This window comes from Ursus arctos, unplaced genomic scaffold (assembly GCF_023065955.2).
Source record: "Ursus arctos isolate Adak ecotype North America unplaced genomic scaffold, UrsArc2.0 scaffold_37, whole genome shotgun sequence".
Taxonomy (NCBI): Eukaryota; Metazoa; Chordata; class Mammalia; order Carnivora; family Ursidae; genus Ursus; species Ursus arctos.
Genome location: NW_026623053.1, coordinates 367,753 through 386,328, shown reverse-complemented (window position 1 = coordinate 386,328; position 18,576 = coordinate 367,753).

Genomic DNA, 18,576 nt, shown 5'->3' with positions numbered 1-18,576 from the left:
CTCCTTTCCTCTGGGTGTCATGCGGGCAGGGGTGCCGTCAGTGGGTTGCCCTGGCCCGGGCTCCTCCTCAGACGGGTACGTGCTGGGATGCCTCCTGGCTGGGATGTCGATGCTTCTTCTCACCCCCATACCATCTCCAGGTCTACAGCCAGTTCCAAAACACAACCTCTTCCCGAGCTCCCAGTGAGTAGCTAGGTTCAGCCATGGCCCCACCGTTGAGGACACTCGGAGAGCTGGGTTCAGGCCTGGTTCTGCCTTCTTACCAGTCTGTGATTCTGGGCAAGGCACGGACCCTGCTGGGGTCTTCCCCTTGTTGCAGAGGCTGTCTCTTACGTAACTGATTTTCTTTTATTTGAAAGATTTTCTGTGTTGGTTTGAGAGACAGAGTGTGGGGGGTGGGGAGAATAGAGGGAGAGGGGAGACAGAATCTCAAGCCGACTCTGTGCTGAGTGTGATGCGCAATGCTGGTCTTGATCCCAAGACCCTGAGTTCGTGACCCGAGTCCAGATCACGAGTCGGAGGCGTAAGCAACTGAGCCACCCAGGCGCCCTGGGAAAAGAACACTTTCGATATATTTCCAGGCAATGCAGGGAAGTGACTAGTGCAAGGGGGAAGACAAACATGAGGGACTCTGCATTTCCCTAACTTACTGCCTAAAGAGATTTCATTTCTAGTCTACGGGTCAGGAATGTAGAACACAGGCGAAGCTCAGCCATTTCCATGAGTTGGAGACAGCAAGGTGGAAGTTTGGAGAAGTCAATATGGCTGTGGTTTACAGTACAGAATACTGAGGAGAGCTGCACAGAGAAAGAGGACCTCAGAAAGCCATCTAGGATCACTTTGGAGTTGTCATAGAATTCCGCAGTAGGGCACATGTGTGAGGAACGTAGGTGGTGTGGGGAAAATAATAGCCCAGGGGAAGCAGAGAGGAAAATGTCACTAGCCTTCACACACAATCAGGAAAAGTCTGTGCTACCGGCAGCAGGCAGAGTGGAAAACCTCGTAATTCATGGGACATTGCAAAGACAGCTCAGAATACCAACAGAACAGTAGCAAAATACATTGAAGACCACTGTGATACCACCTAACAAACCTTTGGAAAGCTAGTCTGGAAGGATAAAATAGTTTTCCAGGAGCCTCCCCATCAGAACAATCCTCAAGAGTATGTGTAGAAATATAAGCCATAGTTAATATCTAACAATTAAAATTCACGATACCTGCCTTCCAACAAAAGATTACCAGGATGCAAAGAGGGAGAAAAGTTCACCTTGTACTGAGGAGAAAGATTAAGCAATAGAAACCTACCCAGAAATGAAAAAGACGATGGAAGTATTGCCCATGGACATTCAAACCACTGTTAGAAAGAGGTTTTATATACGTAAGAATGTACACAAAGGATGAAGTGAAACAGAGATATAGAAAATAGGAAAACCCAACTTCTGGAGCTGAACAGTAGCACATCTAAGATGAAAACTGTAGTAGATGGCCTTTCTTTCACGTTAGACACTAAATAGCAGAGAGAGAGAGAGAGAGAGAGAGAGAGAGAGAGAGAGAACGTGAATGTATGATCATTGCAGTTGTCCAGAATAAAGCAGAGAAAAGGAAGGGTGCAAACCACGCCCTGCACACAAACACTAGAGTATGTGTGAGCTTTGTAGCAATTTCACGTGGCCTGGTAGATAAGAAATTGGCTGAGGTACAGAAAAAAACTGTTTGAAGAAGTAATGTCTGATTATTATCTGAATTGTATGAACCCTCTACACCCAGAGATTCAAGAATTCAGGAATCCAGCCAACAAAACCCCCAAACATAAAGATCATGAAAAAAAAAACCCTCCTTATCAACCTACATCCCAATAAAATGGGAAGCAATAAAATTGCTTCAGACCAATGATAAAGAAAAAATCTAAAAAGCAGATGGAGATGAGTCCATTGCGTTACCTGTCACGTCCCTAATTCTGTAGATGGTCTCTGTTTCTTTCTGGTCTGTGGTACTCTTGGAGTGTCTCTTCACTTACAGGATCCCCCTTCCTATTTCTTGCAGGGTGGTTTCGCGGCCAAATCCTTTGAGTTCCTTTCTGTCCTGGAAGCTCTTTATCTCTGCTCCTATTCGGAATGCCTCCTTGCTGGGTAAAGTATTCTTGGCTGCATGTTTTTCTCATTTAGTACCCTGACTCGATCACGCCAGCCCTTTCTGGTGTGCCAGGTCTCTGTGGATAGGTATGTGGCTAGAAGACCCTCTTGTCTCAAGCTGCTTTCAGGATTTTCTCTTTGTGTCTGAAATTGCAAACGTCACTGTATATGTTAGGGTGTTCCTCTATTCCTGTGGATTTGGGGAAGAGTCCTCTCTACCTCTTGGACTTGAATGCCCGTTTCCCTCCCAGATTGGGGAAGTTCTCAGCTACGATCTACACAGATAGATCTTCTGTCCCTCTGTGTCTTCTCCCTCGGGGCCAGAAGTAATTCCAATATTGTTTCCTTTTGTGGCATCACTGATTTTTCGATTCCTCCACCCATGGTCCATTCGTTGGCTTTCTCTCTTTTCCTCAGCTTCCTTCCTTTCCGTCAGCTTGTCTTTGGTGTCACTGACTCTGCTTTCTGCCTCATTGACCCTGGCCGTTAGAGCGTCCACATCCAATGTAGACTGCATCTCAGTTAGAGCCTTTGGAATTTGGGCCTGATTCGATTTCATTTCTGCACTCTGAGAGTCTCTCGTGTCATTTAGACTTTTTTCAAGCCCAGCTAGCAACTCTGTAATTGTCATCCTGAGTTCCAGCTCTGACATCTTACTTAAAACCGTATGCATTAGATCAGTGGCAGAGAGTGTTACCTCTGGCTCTTTCTTTTGCTGTGAATCCCTCCCTCTAGTCACTTTTCCCAGAGAAGAATGGATGGGGGAGAGAGAGATTAGGATCTCACAGGGTGGACAAAACAGGGTGAGCCACTTGGTCCCGAGTGTTTGTTGGTCTGTGTGTTGGAAGTCACTAAATCCCAAAATGGTAAAGAAAGCCAAACTCATATATACACAGAAATCAAATTGAATATAGCGACAGGAATCCAAAAATGAAGAATATGTGTATAAAATGTCAATGTAAAAAATGAAAGTTAAGAAAAGATTGAAAAATGAAGAGTTGCTAAGAGAAAAAGAAAAAGTAGTTGGAAAGGGACAAAAGACAAAAAAAAAAAAAAACGAAATGGAAAATTTTGAATGGAGAGAGAAATGAATGATGAGAAAAAGCCTCGAGCTCTAGGTGCTATTTTCCCCTAGCGCTGGAGTTTGGCCGTCCTCTTTGGTCTGTAAACTTGCTGTTCACTTGTTGTTTCACCTCGTTTTCGGGGGGCAGGGGCCTAGTGCCCTGTTTCGCAGGTGTTTTTGCCTGGACGGGGATGCACTGCCCCTTGCCAGGGGGCCCGGTGGGGCTCAGGGTCAGCGGGTTGCTCTGTGTGCCTTGCGTTCCCAGAGGGCTTTCCCCGCCTCTTGAGAGGGTGAGAATAAAAACGGCCGCCCGCATCTGTAGGCGCGGAGGTGTGATGCTGTTGTGCGCCAAGTTGTGTAGACGTCTGCGGTGTTCCCCACACCAAAGCTCCTGGGGGAAGGCGGAGGGTCACAGCATTCCTGTCCTTTGCAGGGCTCCCAGACGGAGAGCTTCTGATCAAGTGGACTCCCCGTCAAGTGACTTCGTGCGAGGAGAGGGATCTCTCCCTTCTCCTCACTTGGGTCTTGAGCAGGAAGCGTAGGCACTGCTCTCACAACAACTGAACCAGAGGGTTATCGGGAATTGGGGCTGGCAGGGGCAGGGGGTCATTGCTGGAGGAGCCTGAGGGGTGTGGAGGGGCTATGCCCAGTGCCAAAGCCGCCGGTTGAGGCTCTGTCCCTCCTGCAGCTTCCATGAGCACCCAGTGTGCTTTGGAAATGAGGAGGTTGTGGAATATAGGTGAGGTTCAGTGGGGTGGAATCCGGAGCCGACGACCAGGAAAGAATTCTTGAGATGTCTTTGGTGCAAAATTGGTGGTTTATGACAGGACCCGTGGCAGAAAGAGCTGCTGCCCTGGCTTGTGAGGGGTGGCTGATGATAAGACTATGGGGTTGGGGGAAGGGAAGGAAAAAGGGAGGTTGAGATAATACTTGCATATGTTAAAGAAGACTCCCAAGGTACAGAGGCCTTGCCATTGTCTAGGGAAGGTGGTTTTGCCCTCTAGCAAGGCATGAACATTAAGACGGTTGGGAACTTCCTGGAGGCTGCAGATTATAAGGAAATTTCGTTGTATCTGCTTTCCCTTCAGGAACCTAAGTTATTGATAGAAATGCTTGGTTCTTGTAAACTGCTAAGACATTGGGTAACTGAGGGAGACTTAAGTCTTGCAGGATTGTGGTGTCTATAGGTGAACTATTTCTCAGCCCTTTAGGGCAGCTGGGGTGCCTGAGGAATGTCATGTACACCCCATGGTGGGGGGTGGGTGTGGGGTGTCAGCTCCGGCTTTGTCCTCACCTAGCCTTCTCTTGCCTCCTCAGTAAAGGTCCCTCCTGTTCACAGAGGTTCAAGCAGTTCTCGCTGTTGCCACCTAGTGGACATATGGATGAACACATTCAGGTCATGTCTGTGACTCACTGACCTGAACTGCCATGAGAGGCTGGTTCCTTCCTGCGAGGAGAGGGCCCAAAAAGGATGGACCCGGAGCAAGCAGACAAGTGTGGCCCGGTCGACGCCCCTCTGCTGGCCTGGAAGCAGGACCTGGTTGCTCTACTTAGAAGCTGAGTTCTAGAGCAAGAGGGGCTGGAGTGGCTGGGGTGTGTCCCCGGATGGGGTCTGGATGAGGGGTGTTCCAGGAGGGGGGGTGGGGGTGTGATTGGCAGGGCAGGGCTGCTTGTGGAGGGAGGATCCATGAGGGCGGTATGGACAGGCTCTTCCCTGCTCCACGGGTCCCGCCCAGGTAACCTGATGGCCTCACTGCTGGCTTGTCCTCCTCATGATTTCAGGGTTCATCTCTAGTCTTCGGGGACCCTCCCTTCCCGAGCAAGGCTCCACGGAAAGAAAGAGAGTATAGATAGAGGACCCTGCAGCCAATACTCCAACAATGGGACTAAAGTGTGTTCCAGAAATTGTGCTTTTAGGAAACAGCCCTAAAGCCAAAGAGATTTACAGCACATTGTACCCTTCACTTTAAGGATGAGACTCAAAGAATTGGAGAGGTCTCAATTGTTTGGCAGGTGGTGCTGCTGAGTAAATGATGTGTAGCCCCTGAAAATGCAGAAGGGGACAGGAGAGTAGCAGTGCCCGTCCACTGTGGGGACCTCAGGCCGAACAAGAGCCCAGCTGTGGAACCCTCCCTGCACCACCCTGTTCCTCACACAGGCAAACCCCTCCCCTGCACACACTCACCCATACACTCCGAGGGAAAGGCCTGGAAGAGGGACGCCATGTGTTATGGGCTATCATGGTAGAAGGTAGAAGGAATGTGTCTTCCTTTCTTCATATTTACATCAGTATTTTACTAACAAAACGTAATCTGGCTAAAACCTTAGAGAACTTTTTATTACCTGATATGTTTGTAATAAAGAGGAAGATTTAATATGCAGTCTCAATATTTTTATAATATGCACATTAGAATCATTGAAACCTGGCCTATCCGGGAAAATGAAAGATTTTGAAGGTGTCTCATGTACCCAGATATTTCTGGCTCTTGGGTCACACTTACAAAAGGGAAGCCTATCCCAGATCATGAAAACATTTCATTTTGGGGCTTCACATGTGCAGTATTGTGTCAGGAATATTCCTTTGTACTAAAATGGGTTTTTTTGTTTCTGTTTTTGTTTTTCTGTGTTTGTTTCTTTTTTAAGAGAAAAAAACCTGGAAAAAAAAAAGTGAATCACTCACAGGTTACGTAGCTAGATACAAAAAGGCCACACTGTCTGGTCCCACATACATGAAAACCCAGAAGTAACTCACAGAGGCGGAGAGGAGTGGGGCACTGTGGCTGCAGGGCCTGGGCTGAGGGAATGAGCGGTATCTGACGAGTGGCATTGGAGTCTCTGGGAGGGAAATATTGTAGAAGGAGAAGGTTGTGAAATACTCTGTATCCAATGACACCTGGATGTACAATTTAAAAGGATCAGAGTAAAATTCCATGAAAACTCAATTTACCTTTATTTAAAGACCAGAATATATTAAACTATGAAATAGGTACATGAACAACGCAAAAATTAGAAACACTGGAATGACAGGGGAGGGGAAGCCATCCTTTGGGGATTCAGCGAGCAGGAACTGCTGCTCCGGGGCCGATGCCAGTTGCTCCACTAAGAGAACTAGTTGCCGGCGCCCTTCGGCAACCCCGATAATTGGTGCGGTAGCCTGCTTGGACTCTGGGGCTGCCAAAGGTGCAGGTGGCTCTTGTAGCTGCTGACAGGGAGTTAGAGCTCTGTGTATATCCTCTGCTGGCTGTGACATGGCAAGTGTCATGAGGAGCCCTTCAGGGACCTCCATAGCTAGTGCTCCAAGGGTGCAGGTGGGTCTTAAACTCCTGACTGGGAGTCAGAGCTGTGCGTATACCTTGCCGTGGCTCTGAATTGGCAGGTGTCATCACGGGCTCTTCAGGGACTTCCATGGCTGGTGCCAGAGCCTGCTCAGGCGCCCGCGGTGTGAAAGGTGCAGTGACTCTTCTGGCACCTGACAGAGGGTCAGAGCTGTGAGTATATCCTCCGCTGGCTCTTACATGTCACGTGGCCTAAGTGGCTCTTCAGGAACCTCCACAGCTAGGACTGGAGCCTGCTCAAGCTCCGGGGCTGCCAAGGGCGCAGGTGGCTCTCGGAGCTTCTGACAGTGAGTCAGAGCTGTGAGTATGTTCTGCGCCAGCTCCAACAGTGCAGGTGGCATCAGGGGCCCTTCAGCGACCTCCATAGCTGGTGCTTGTGCCTGCTCGGGCTCTGGGGCTGCCAAAAATGCCGGTGGCTCTTGCAGCTCATGACCGTTCGTCAGAGCTGTGAGTGTATCCTCCGCTGGCTCTGACATGGCAGGTGGCATCAGGGGCCCTTCAGGGACCTCCATAGCTAGTGCTGCAGCGTGCGCGGGCCCCGGGGCTGCAAAAGGTGCAGGTGGGTCTTCACGCTCCTGACAGGGAGTATGAGCAGTGAGTATGTCCTGTGCCGGCTCCGACAGGGCAGGTGGCATCAGGGGCCCTTCAGGGACCTCCATAGCTAGTGCTGGAGCTTGCTCGGGCTCGAGACTTTCCAAAGATGCAGGTGACTCCTCTAGCTCCTGACAGTGAGTCAGAGCAGTGAGTATGTCTTGCGCTGGCTCCGACAGGGCAGGTGGCATCAGGGGCCCTTCAGAGACCTCCATAGCTAGTGCTGGAGCCTGCTTGGGCTCCAGGCTTTCCAAAGGTGCAAGTGACTCTTCTAGCTCCTGACAGAGAGTCAGAGCTGTAAGTATATCCTGCCACGGTTCTGAAATGGCAGGTGTCATCACGGGCTCTTCAGGGACCTCCATGGCTGGTGCCGGAGCCTGCTCAGGCTCCCGCGCTATCAAAGGTGCAGGTGACTCTTCTAGCACCTCAAAGAGAATCAGAGCTGTGAGTATATTCTCCGTTGGCTCTGACACGTCACGTAGCCTAAGAGGCTCTTCAGGGACCTCCATAGCTAGGCCTGCAGCCTGCTCGGGCTCCAGGGCTGCCAAGGGTGCAGGTGGCTCTTGGAGCGTCTGACAGGAAGTCAGAGCTTGAGTATGTCCTGCCGTGGCTCTGAAATGGCAAGTGTCCTCATGGGCTTTTCAGGGAACTCCATGGGTGGTGCTGGAGCCTACTTAGGCTCCCGCGCTGTCAAAGGTGCAGGTGACTCTTCTCGCACCTGACAGAGGGTCAGAGCCGTGAGTATATTGTCTGTTGGCTGTGACATGGGGCATGGACTAATGGGCTCTTCAGGGACCTCCGTAGCTGGTGCTGCAGCCTGCTCGGACTCCGGCGCTGCCAAGACTCCGGACTCCCTTAGGGGCTTCCAAGGGCACAGGTGGCTCTTGGAGCTTCTGACAGGGAGTCAGAGCTGTGAGTATGTCCTGTGCCGGCTCCGCCAGGGTAGGTGGCCTAAGGGGCTCTTCAGGGACCTCCATAGCTGGTGCTGGGGCCTGCTGAGGCTCCTGGCTTTCCAAAGGCGCAGATGACTCTTGCACGTCCTCACGGTAGATCAGAGCTCTGACCGCCAGCTGTGTTGGGCCTGATACGGCTGGTGATGTCCCTGACTTTTGAGTTGTTGAGCTCCAGCAGCAGTGATGGGTATTTCCAGCTCAGGCTCTGAAGCTGCAGCAGGCACCCAGTGGGAGCTGGGACTAGCTTTCGGGGCGCTTTCAGATCTCGTCCTGGGGCATGCTGCTGTTGTTCCAAGAAGAGAAAGTATGGTCATCATGATTGTCTTTCCATGTCCCTTCCAAATGAAGACAAGTTTGCCCACCAGTCAATATTATCTGAGACTAAGAACCCGTCCCTGGGTGGTCTCCCCAACTGTAGCCCATGGCGACAGTGATGTGAGACCACTCCTTGCTCCCAGCCAAACTGTAGTCTGTGGTGGCTTGCTCTGTGTGGCCCACTCTCTCCCCTCCACAGGCCTCCATCAGTCACCCCCAGTCCTCCTCACCCCCAGCCTCCGGCTCAGCGGGATCAAGGTGTCGCAGCCGAAAGAGGAGGAGCCAGGCACGTTCTCCAGGTCTGAGCCTGGCACGTGGAGCCCTGCGTATGGCAGTAGTGTCTTTAGGCAGGGAAATTCTGGGGCCTGGAAGAAATCTTCAGGGTAGTGGCCCAGCCAGGTGCCCAGGATGGAGGAGATGGCCCTGGGGACAGACAGGTGGTGAGAGGAGTCAGAGTTCAGGGCACCTCCCACACGGATGCCCCAGGGAACCCCTGTGGGAACCTGGGCCCCTGGGTCCCCGGCTCCTGGCTGTCAGAGCCCATTCCTACTCCATGTCCACCTTTGGGCTGGCCCAAAGCCTCTATGAGTGGGAGTCCTTGACCCCTGGTGTGACCATTTCTGTCCTCCAAGTGGAAGCTGGACGCCCTGCTCAGTCTCTCTGCCCACTTGCTGCGTGACTTCCACTGCATGTGGGCAGGGAGAGGTGGCGTGTCTGGCGTGGTCATTGCCCTCAGTGCACACTAGTGCTCTTGACTATCCAACCAAGGAGGGAACAAAGGGACTCTGTCCCATCCCTGGCCTTCCCAGGACCCTCCCGATACCTCCCACTTCCCCTCCCGTGCCTACGTGCTGCCTCGTTCAGTAGGTGCCAGGAGAAGGTGTCCTTCTGTGGACACTAATCTCCCACTGGGTGGGGGACGTCCAGTCCCCGAGCCCTCCCTGGGTCTCCTGAGTACCTGCTGAGCACCCAGTGTCGATGTTCCACCAGATGTGTGGAAGCCATGCCCTTTGTTCTGGGTCCCAGGATTGGGGTAGAGACAGGGCTGGGAGGCGGCAGGGATGGGGAATGACTCTGTTAGGGGATGAGGCTGCCCTCCAGCCCGCTCTGCTCTCCCACATGGCCCATACCCCACCCAGGGCTCTCCAGGACCCCTTTCCTCTTCTGCAGAAAAAGGCCTCAGACCTGGGCCCTCTCACAGGAATGGCAGATGTGTGGGATGAGGGTCCAGCAGCCCCCAGATCACAGTCCCCTCGCTGCCCTTTCGAAGAAGGAAGGGCCCTCTGCATTAGCCAAAGCTCACTCACGTGCCCCACTGCAGAGCCCAACAATTGTGCCTGCCAGGTTAATGTGGCCTAACCCGAAGAAAACCTAGTTCCCCTGCGGAGGGGCTACTCCCCAGGGGTCCGGCGCCGCAGGACCGGGGATTGGCGTCCCCCGAGCCCAGCGCCAGTCTCAGCCTACAGCCACGCATCCACACTGGCCCATCGGGGTGCTGCTGAGCATTCAGGGCGTGAGAATGAGCAGGGCCCCCGAGCCCCCAGCGACTTTCGATGGCACCCCGCGTCATTGACCATTGGGCCCATGCTCCCCCTCCCCCGCACCCTCACCTCATCCTGCCTCTCTGCTCTCCGCACAGTGGGTGGATCCTGCATGCCGGGCTGCTGGGGCCTATCCCTAACCCTAGGTTGGCCACTGAGGGGCCCCTCCCTAGGCACCTGGCAACTCAGCACCACGATTTGGGGACACGTGAGCACCAGCGCAGGACTCAGCCTGATGCCACACACCCACCCGGGCCCCTGGGGGCGCCGCCGAGCATTCAGGGCAGGAGAACGGGCAGGGCCCCAGAGCCCCCGGCAACCTTCGACGGCCCCCCCTGCCTCAACCATTTGGCCCATGCTCCCCCTCCCCTGCTTCCTCACCTCGCCCCACCACTCTGCTCCCTGCACAGCCAGCGGATTGGGCCTGCCGGGCTCCTATAGCTTTACCCTAACCCTAGGTCGGGGGCTAAGGGGCTCCTCTTCTGGGGCCTGGCCTCCCAGTGCAGGGGATTGGGGCCCCCAAGCCCCAATGCTGGACTCAGCCTGCCGCCACGCAGCCACCAGGGCCCGTCGGGGCGCCTACGAGCATTCAGGATGGGAGAACCGGCAGGTCCCCCCAAGCCCCCGGCGACCTTTGATGGCCCCCCGTGCCACTACGCTTGGTCCCCCGCTCGCCCTCCCCCACGGGCTCACCTCGGCCCGCCGCTCTGCTGGCCGCACAGTCGAAGGACAGGGCCCGCCGGGCTCCTGGGGCCAAAGCTAACTCTACGTCAGCTGCCAAGGGGTCCCTCCCCAGGGGCCTGGCACCATAGTGCTGGGAATTGGGGACACCCGAGCCCCAGCGCCGACTCAGTCTACTGCCGCGCAGCCACCCGCGCCCCTCGGGGCACCGCTGAGCATTGAGGGCGGGAGAACTAGCACGGCCCTCTGAGCCCCCGTGACTTTTGTTTTCTTTGTCATTTTTTATTTTAATGTTTTTTATTATATTATGTTAGTCACCATACAGTACATCCCTGATTTCTGATGTAAAGTTCAATGATTCATTACTTGCATATAACACCCAGTGCACCATGCAATACATGTCCTCGTTACTACTCATGACCATTCTATCGCATTCCCCCAACCCCTCCCCTCTGAAGCCCTCAGTTTGTTTCCCAGAGTCCATAGTCTCTCATGCTTCATTCCCCCTTCTGATTACCTCCCATTTCTTTATCCCTTTCTTCCCCTACCAATCTTCCTAGTTCTTATCTTCCATAGATGAGAAAAATCATATGATAATTGTCTTTCTCTGCTTGACTTTTTTCACTTAGCATTATATCCTCCAGTGCCGTCCATGTTGCAGCAAATGTTGAGAACTCGTTCTTTCTGATAGCTGAGTAATATTCCATTGTATATATGGACCACAGTTTCTTAATCCAGTCATCTGTTGAAGGGCATCTCGGTTCCTTCCACGATTTAGGTATTGTGGACAATGCTGCTATGAACATTGGGGTGCATATGGCCCTTCTCTTCGCTACGTCTGTATCATTGGGTAAATACCCAGTAGTGCAATGGCTGGGTCATAGGGTAGCTCAATTTTTAACTTTTTAAGGGACCTCCACACTGTTTTCTAGAGTGGCTGTACCAACTTGCATTCCCGCCAACAATGTAGGAGAGATCCCCTTTCTCCACGTCCTCTCCAGCAATTGTTATTTCTTGCCTTGTCCATTTTTGCCATTCTAACTGGCATAAGGTGGTATCTTAGTGTGGTTTTGATTTGAATTTCCCTGAAGGCTAATGATTTTGAACATTTTTCATGTGTCTGTTAGCCATTTGTATGTCATCATTGGAAAAGTGTCTGTTCATATCTTCTGCCCATTTTATGATTTGTTTATTTGTTTCTCACGTATTGAGTTTGAGAAGTTCTTTGTAGATCTTGGATACCAGTGTTTTATCTGTAGCATCATTTGCAAATATATTCTCCCATTCCGTGGGCTGCCTCTTAGTTTTTTTGACTGTTTCCTTGGCTGTGCAGAAGCTTTTTATCTTGATGAAGTCCCACAAGTTCATTTTATCTTTTGTTTCTCTTGCCTTTGGAGATGTGTCATGAAAAAGGTTGCTTTGGCCTATGTCGTAGAGGTTTCTGCCTATGTTCTCCTCTAGGATTTTGATGGATTCCTGTCTCACATCGAGGTCTTTCATCTATTTGGAGTTTATCTTTGTGCATGGTGTGAAAGAGTGGTCAAGTTTCATTCTTTTGCATGTAGCTGTCCAATTTTCCCAGCACCATTTATTGAAGAGACTGTCTTTTCTCCACCGGATGTTTTTTTCCTGCTTTATCAAAGATTAGTTGCCCAAAGAGTCAAGGGTCCATTTCTGGGTTCTCTCTTCTATTCCGTTGGTCTATGTGTCTGATTTTGTGCCAGTACCATGCTGTCTTTGTGATCACAACTTTGTAGTAGAGCTCGAAATCTGGCATTGTTATGCCCCCAGCTTTGTTTTTCCTTTTCAACAGTTCCTTGGCGATTCGGGGCCTTTTCTGCTTCCATACAAATTTAAGGACTATTTGTTCCAGTTCTTCAAAAAATGTCATTGGTATTTTGATCGGGATAACATTGAAATTGTAGATTGCTCTGGGTAGCATGGACATTTTAACTATGTTAATTCTTCCGATCCATGAGCATGGAATACTTTTCCATCTTTTTGTGTCTTCTTCAATGTCTTTCAAGAGTGATTTATAGATTCTAGAATATAGATCCTTTACGTCTCTGGTTAAGTAAATTCCAAGTTAACGTATGGTTTTTGGTGCTATTGTAAATGGGATGGATCCCCTAATTTCTCTTTCTTCGGTCTCATTATTCGTGTATAGAAATGAAACTGATTTCTGAGCATTGATTTTGTATCCCGCCACATTACTGAATTGCTCTATAACTTCTAATAGTTTGGGAGTGGCTTCTTTTGGGTTTTCCATATAGAGTATCATGTCATCTGCGAAGAGAGACATTTTGACTTCTTCTTTGCCGATTTGAATACCTTTGATCCCTTTTAGTTGTCTGATTGCTGTTGCAAGGACTTCTAGTACTATGTTGAATAATAGTGGCGAGAGTGGGCATCCTTGTCGTGTTCCTGATCTTAGGGGAAAGGCTTCCAGCTCTTCCCCATTGAGAATGATATTTGCTGTAGGCTTTTCATAGATGGTTTTTATGAGATTGAGGAATGTACCCTCTTTCCCTGCACTCTGAAGGGTTTTAATCAGGAAAGGATGCTGTGTTTTGTCAAATGCTTTTTCTGCATCTATTGAGAGAATCATATGATTTTTGAATTTTTCCTTCTGGATAAAATCTATGACACTGATTGATTTGTGAATGTTGGACCACCCTTTCATCCTAGGGATGAATCCCACTTGGTCATGATGGATAATCCTTTTAATGTACTGTTGGATTCTATTAGCCAGGATCTTGTTGAGGATTTTGGCGTCCATATTCATTAGGGAAATCGGTCTGTAATTCTCCTTTTTGATGGGGTTTTTGCCTGGTTTGGGGATCAAGGTAATATTGGCCTCATAGAATGAGTTTGGTAGCTTTCCTTCTGTTTCTATTTTTTGAAATAGCTTTAGGAGAATAGGTATTATTTCTTCTTTGAATGTTTGGTAGAATTCCCCAGGAAAACTATCTGGGCCTGGAGTTTTGTTTTTTGGAAGGTTGTTTATCACTGACTCAATCTCTTCATAATTAATTGGCCTGTTTAAAAAATCAATTTCTTCCTGTTTCAGTCTTGGTAGTTTATAGGTTTCCAGGAAGGCCTCCATCTCATCCAGATTGCTTAATTTATTGGCATAAAGCTGTTGATAAAAGTTTCTAATAATCCTTCAATTTCATTGGTGTTGGTTGTGACCTCTCCTTTTTCATTCATAATTTTATGAATTTGGGTCCTTTATTCATTTGGATAAGTCTTACCAGTGGTATGTCAATTTTATTAATTCTCTCAAAGGACCAGCTTCTAGTTCTGTTGACCTGCTCTACTGTACTCCTGGTTTCTAATTCATTGATTTCTGCTCTAATCTTGGTCAACTGCTTCCTCAGGCGTGGATTAAGCCTGTCCCTCTGTTGCTCTTCCAGCTTCTTGAGGTGAGAATATAAAAACTGCATTTTAGATTTTTCTATTCTTTTGAGTGAGGCTTGGATGGCTATGTATTCCCCCCTTAGGACTGCCTTTGCAGTATCCCATAGGTTTTGGACCATTGTGTTTTCATTCTCATTGGTCTTCATAAATTGCTTAAATTGATTTTTGATTTCCTGGTTTATCGAATCATTCCTGAGCAGGATGGTTCTTAGTCTCCAAGTGTTTGAGTTTCTTCCAAATTTTTCCTTGTGGTTGAGTTCCAATTTCAGAGCGTTGTGGTCTGAGAATATGCAGGGAATAATTTCAGTCTTTTGGTATCAGTTGAGACCTGTTTTGTGACCAAGAACATGGTCTATTCTTGAGAATGTTCCATGGGCATTAGAATAGAATGAGTATTCTTTTGTTCTGGGGTGTAGTGTTCTATATATATCTATGAGGTCCAACTCATCGAGTATGGCATTCAAAACTCCTGTTTCTTTGCTGATTTCTTGCTTAGGTGATCTATCTATTGCTGATAATGGAGTGTTGAGTCCCCTACTATTAGTATATTTTTATCTCTATGCCTCTTTATTGTGGTTAAGAGTTGGCTTGTGTATCTTGCTGCCCCCCTATTGGGGCATGTATATTTATAATTGTCATATCCACTTGTTGGATACATCCTTTAAGAATAATATAGTGCCCTTCTGTGTCTCTAACTATAGTCTTTAGTTTAAAATCCATTCTGTCTGATATGAGAATTGCTACCCCAGCTTTCTTTTGAGGTCCATTGGCGTGAAAGATGGTATTCCATCCCTTTACTTTCAGTCTGAATTTTTCTTTAGGTTCAAAATGAGCCTCTTGTAGACAGCAAATGGATGGTTCATGTCTTTTTATCCAATCTGCAACCCTGTGGTGTTTTATGGGAGCATTTAGGCCATTTACATTGAGACTGATTATTGAGAGAAATGATTTTAATGATGCCATGTTGCCAGTAAAGTCTTTGTTTCTATAGATTGTGACTTTCTGTTCTGTATCACTCTTGGGGCCTTTTTACTTTTATAGAATCCCCCTTAATATCTCCTGTAGGGCTGGTTTTGTGGTTATGAAATTAGTCAATGACTGGCAATTCTGGAAGGTCTTTATCTCTCCATCAATTCTGAATGACAGCCTTGCTGGATAAAGGATCCTTCGATGCATGTTTTTCTCTGAAAGAGCTTTAAAAATGCCCCCCCCAACCCTTTCTCTCATTCCAGGTCTGTGTAGACAGGTCTGACATAATTCTGATACCTTTGCCTTGGTACGTGAGAAATTTCTTTGCCCTGGCCACTTTCAATACTGTATCCTTGGATCTAAGATTTGCGAAATGCACTATGATGTGACGTGGTGTAGATTTTTCATGGTTGAGCTTGGGAGGGGTCCTCTCTGCCTCTTGGAAATGAATGTTTGTTTCCCTTGCTATATTAGGGAAGTTTTCAGCTACAATTTGTTCAAATATCTCTTCTAAACCTCTGTTTTTCTTCACCCCTTTGGGCATGCCAATGATTCTGACATTGGAACATTTCATTGAGTCAGTAATCTCCCGTAACCTACATTCCCTGAGCATGGACATTTTGAGTCCAGATTCTATTCTAGCTTTCTCTTCTACTAACCCATCCTCCAATTCGCTGATACGTTCTTCTGCCTCATTCACTCTGGCTTTCAGAGTCTCTAGTTTTGACTGCATTTGGCTCATAGAATTTTTAATTTCTGCCAGATTCGCTCTCATTTCCGCCCTTAGAGATTCTATATTCTCATTAACATTTTCGTTAATACTTTTTTCAAGTCTACACATCACCTTGACCACTGTTACTCTGAACTCCATTTCTGATAATTTGGTTATATCCATATCCATTAGTTCTGCGGCAGAGGCCACAGACTCATTGTCCTTTTTTTGCTGGGGGGGATTTCTCTTTCTTGTAATTCTGATAAGGAGAGGTTGCGGGGTTGTCCAGAGCCCAAATTATTGACCGGGACCCAGGCCGTGCGCCCTTGTTTTATAGGGATCTTAGGGATGTGGACTTCTTGATTTTTCAGCCTGCCTTCTGGGGGAGGGGCCTGCCACACCAATACTCAGACAACCCTGTTTGGGTAGCGTCTCCCTGTCGCCTGCGAGGGGGGAGGGGCATGGGCACACTGTGAGCCGGTATTTCCAGGCTTTGGTCTCTGGCGGCTTTCTCTGGCGGTTTGCTGTGTATTTTCTGAGAGTCAGAGCAGCAGTGGCTGAGTCTCAGCCTCTGTCTCAGAACAGAGGGGATCACGGGCCGTTCTCCACTGATGTTCTGGCCACTTTAACTCTGATTTTGTTGGTGCTGCTCAACCCTGCAGCGTCCTGGGATGTGTACCCCACACCCGGTGTCCCAGCCCTCACTTCCAGGGCCCGCACGTCTCTGTCCTTTGTGTTTCTAACATCGCCAGCCGCCCCTGCGCTCTTCCGGAGCTCCCGGTCTCAGTCTGGTTCCAGTGAGCGCACCAGAGCTCTGGTTTTCAGTCTGGTCGTGCCATTTTGCTGGCTTTAAAATGGGCAGCAGTCATGCGACTCCATCAGTGAAAGCAACCAAGGGCACATGTGGGTGCATTTCTTCAGCCAAGATCAACTGAGACCCCGCTGTGGGCCACGCTCCATATTAGATGCTGGGAACAAGTTGGCTGTATCCTCGAGGTTCCCAGTGCATACGACACATGACAAGCTGCCCATAGAATGGCTCTGTCTTATTCATCCCTGTATCCCTCATGCCTCACACAGTGCCCAGCATATAGTAGGAGCTCAATAAATAGCAATTTCCTTGGAGAGTGGGACAGTGTGGCAGTCAAGTCTCTGGCATTTGGAATCTGGGAACTTGGGTTTGAATTACAGCCTGTCCAGTTATGTGCTGTGCAGCTCTGGGCAGGTCACTTCATCTCTCTGAGACCCAGTTTCCTTGTGGGTAGGATGGGAGCTTAGATCACAGGGCCTGTGGGGGGTTAAGGAGCTTATTTGTGAAAAGAGCCTGGCCCGTGCTCAGCGCTCAGATTACACCTACCTGGAGTTAATGTGGTCACCGTAATGTCAGCGAGCTCTGGCAAACAATCCAGTCTCCATTCACTTTCTGGAAAGAGAGAAGGCCTGACAGACCGCCTCTGTGTCATCCACACTAGGAACCACAAAATCAAAACTGGTGGTTGACCTTCCTTCCCTTCATCTCTCCTTCTTCCCTCTCTCTCCCCTGCCGTGCTCTCCCATTTCAACTCTTCTCTCTGCTTGCTGCCCCCTCCTCCTGAAGGGAGCTACATTCAGGTAGGAATCTAGGGAGGAGGTTTCCAGGAGCAGTCTGGCTTACCGGCTACTTTGCAGACTGAGGTGGGAGACTAGGGTTGTGAAATCAGAGAGAAGTAAATATGTGTGATGTTTGTCTTGTTTTTTCATATATCAATGACAAAATAGTAGGAGATATTATGTGGATGGGTTTCAGGTGTGCTCTGCTATTTAAGATGATCTTTCCCTGAGACCTGCTCTTTCCTGCTCTGAGTCTGCCAAGCAGCAAACCTGGTTCATGTTTGAATCTCGTGTGTTGGGAACTGAGCAGGGGAGTTACCGGGTTGGGTGTGGTATGACCCCTGCCAGAGGCGGTCTGGTGGGATACAGTCTGTCCTGCACACTTGAGCTGGAGACAGAGTGCTTCCCTGCGAGCCAGGTGCGGGAGGCCCCGGGGACCGTCTCCCTCTGCAACTTTCGGTCTCAGACCAGCCCCTGCAGGGGCCACCCTCAGGTCTGCCCTGGGGGAAAGGGTGCTGCCAGGGAGGGCGGCACAGAGAATGTTCCCTGTGGGGCTCCCACACTGCTCCCAGGTCCTGCTGCAGAAGTGAGGTGGGTGGCAAGCCCTGGAGCACATCTCTCTCCTCCTCTCCTCACCCACATCCCCGGTCCTGGGATTAGAATAAAACCTGCACTTGGCTCCATGGGAGAGAGGCCCGGATGCAGTGGCCCGGAGACCCTCCCTGGCTGGCAGGAATTCTAGAGGTCTGTGTGAAGGCTGCTGGGTAGGCTGCATACAATGGCTCTCACGGTCCCACTGAGCTCCTGGGACTGGCCAGGCCCAGGACAGAGGCTCTGAGCACCAGAGCCAGAGACCCTGCTCCTGTCAAACCTGCTGCTCCAGCTACACAGCGATGGGCCTGCTTCCCACCTTGTGGTCATGGCCCACCCTGGGTCCTCCCCTCAGGCCTGCCCGGGGCCTCCCCAGTCCTTCCAGGGCTTGGCTCTGGGGGCAAACGCTGGCAGGCACGAGTGTTGGTGGGGCCGCACCTGCTGTAGAGCCCCTGTCACTCCCCTGACAGAGGAGAGGAATTTGAACAAGTTAGTTTCCTTTCTTGCCTCTGTGGAGATGTGTGGAGGGCCTGGGTCACCTCGCGGCAGCGTTTCTCAGGCTCTGGAGATGACTCGTGTACATGAGAACCAAACGAAGCACTCAGATGGGAAGGAAATTCCATGCAGTGCGAATTCAGAATATGTTAAGCAGTTAGGATTAAAATTGCATACATTTCACTTTC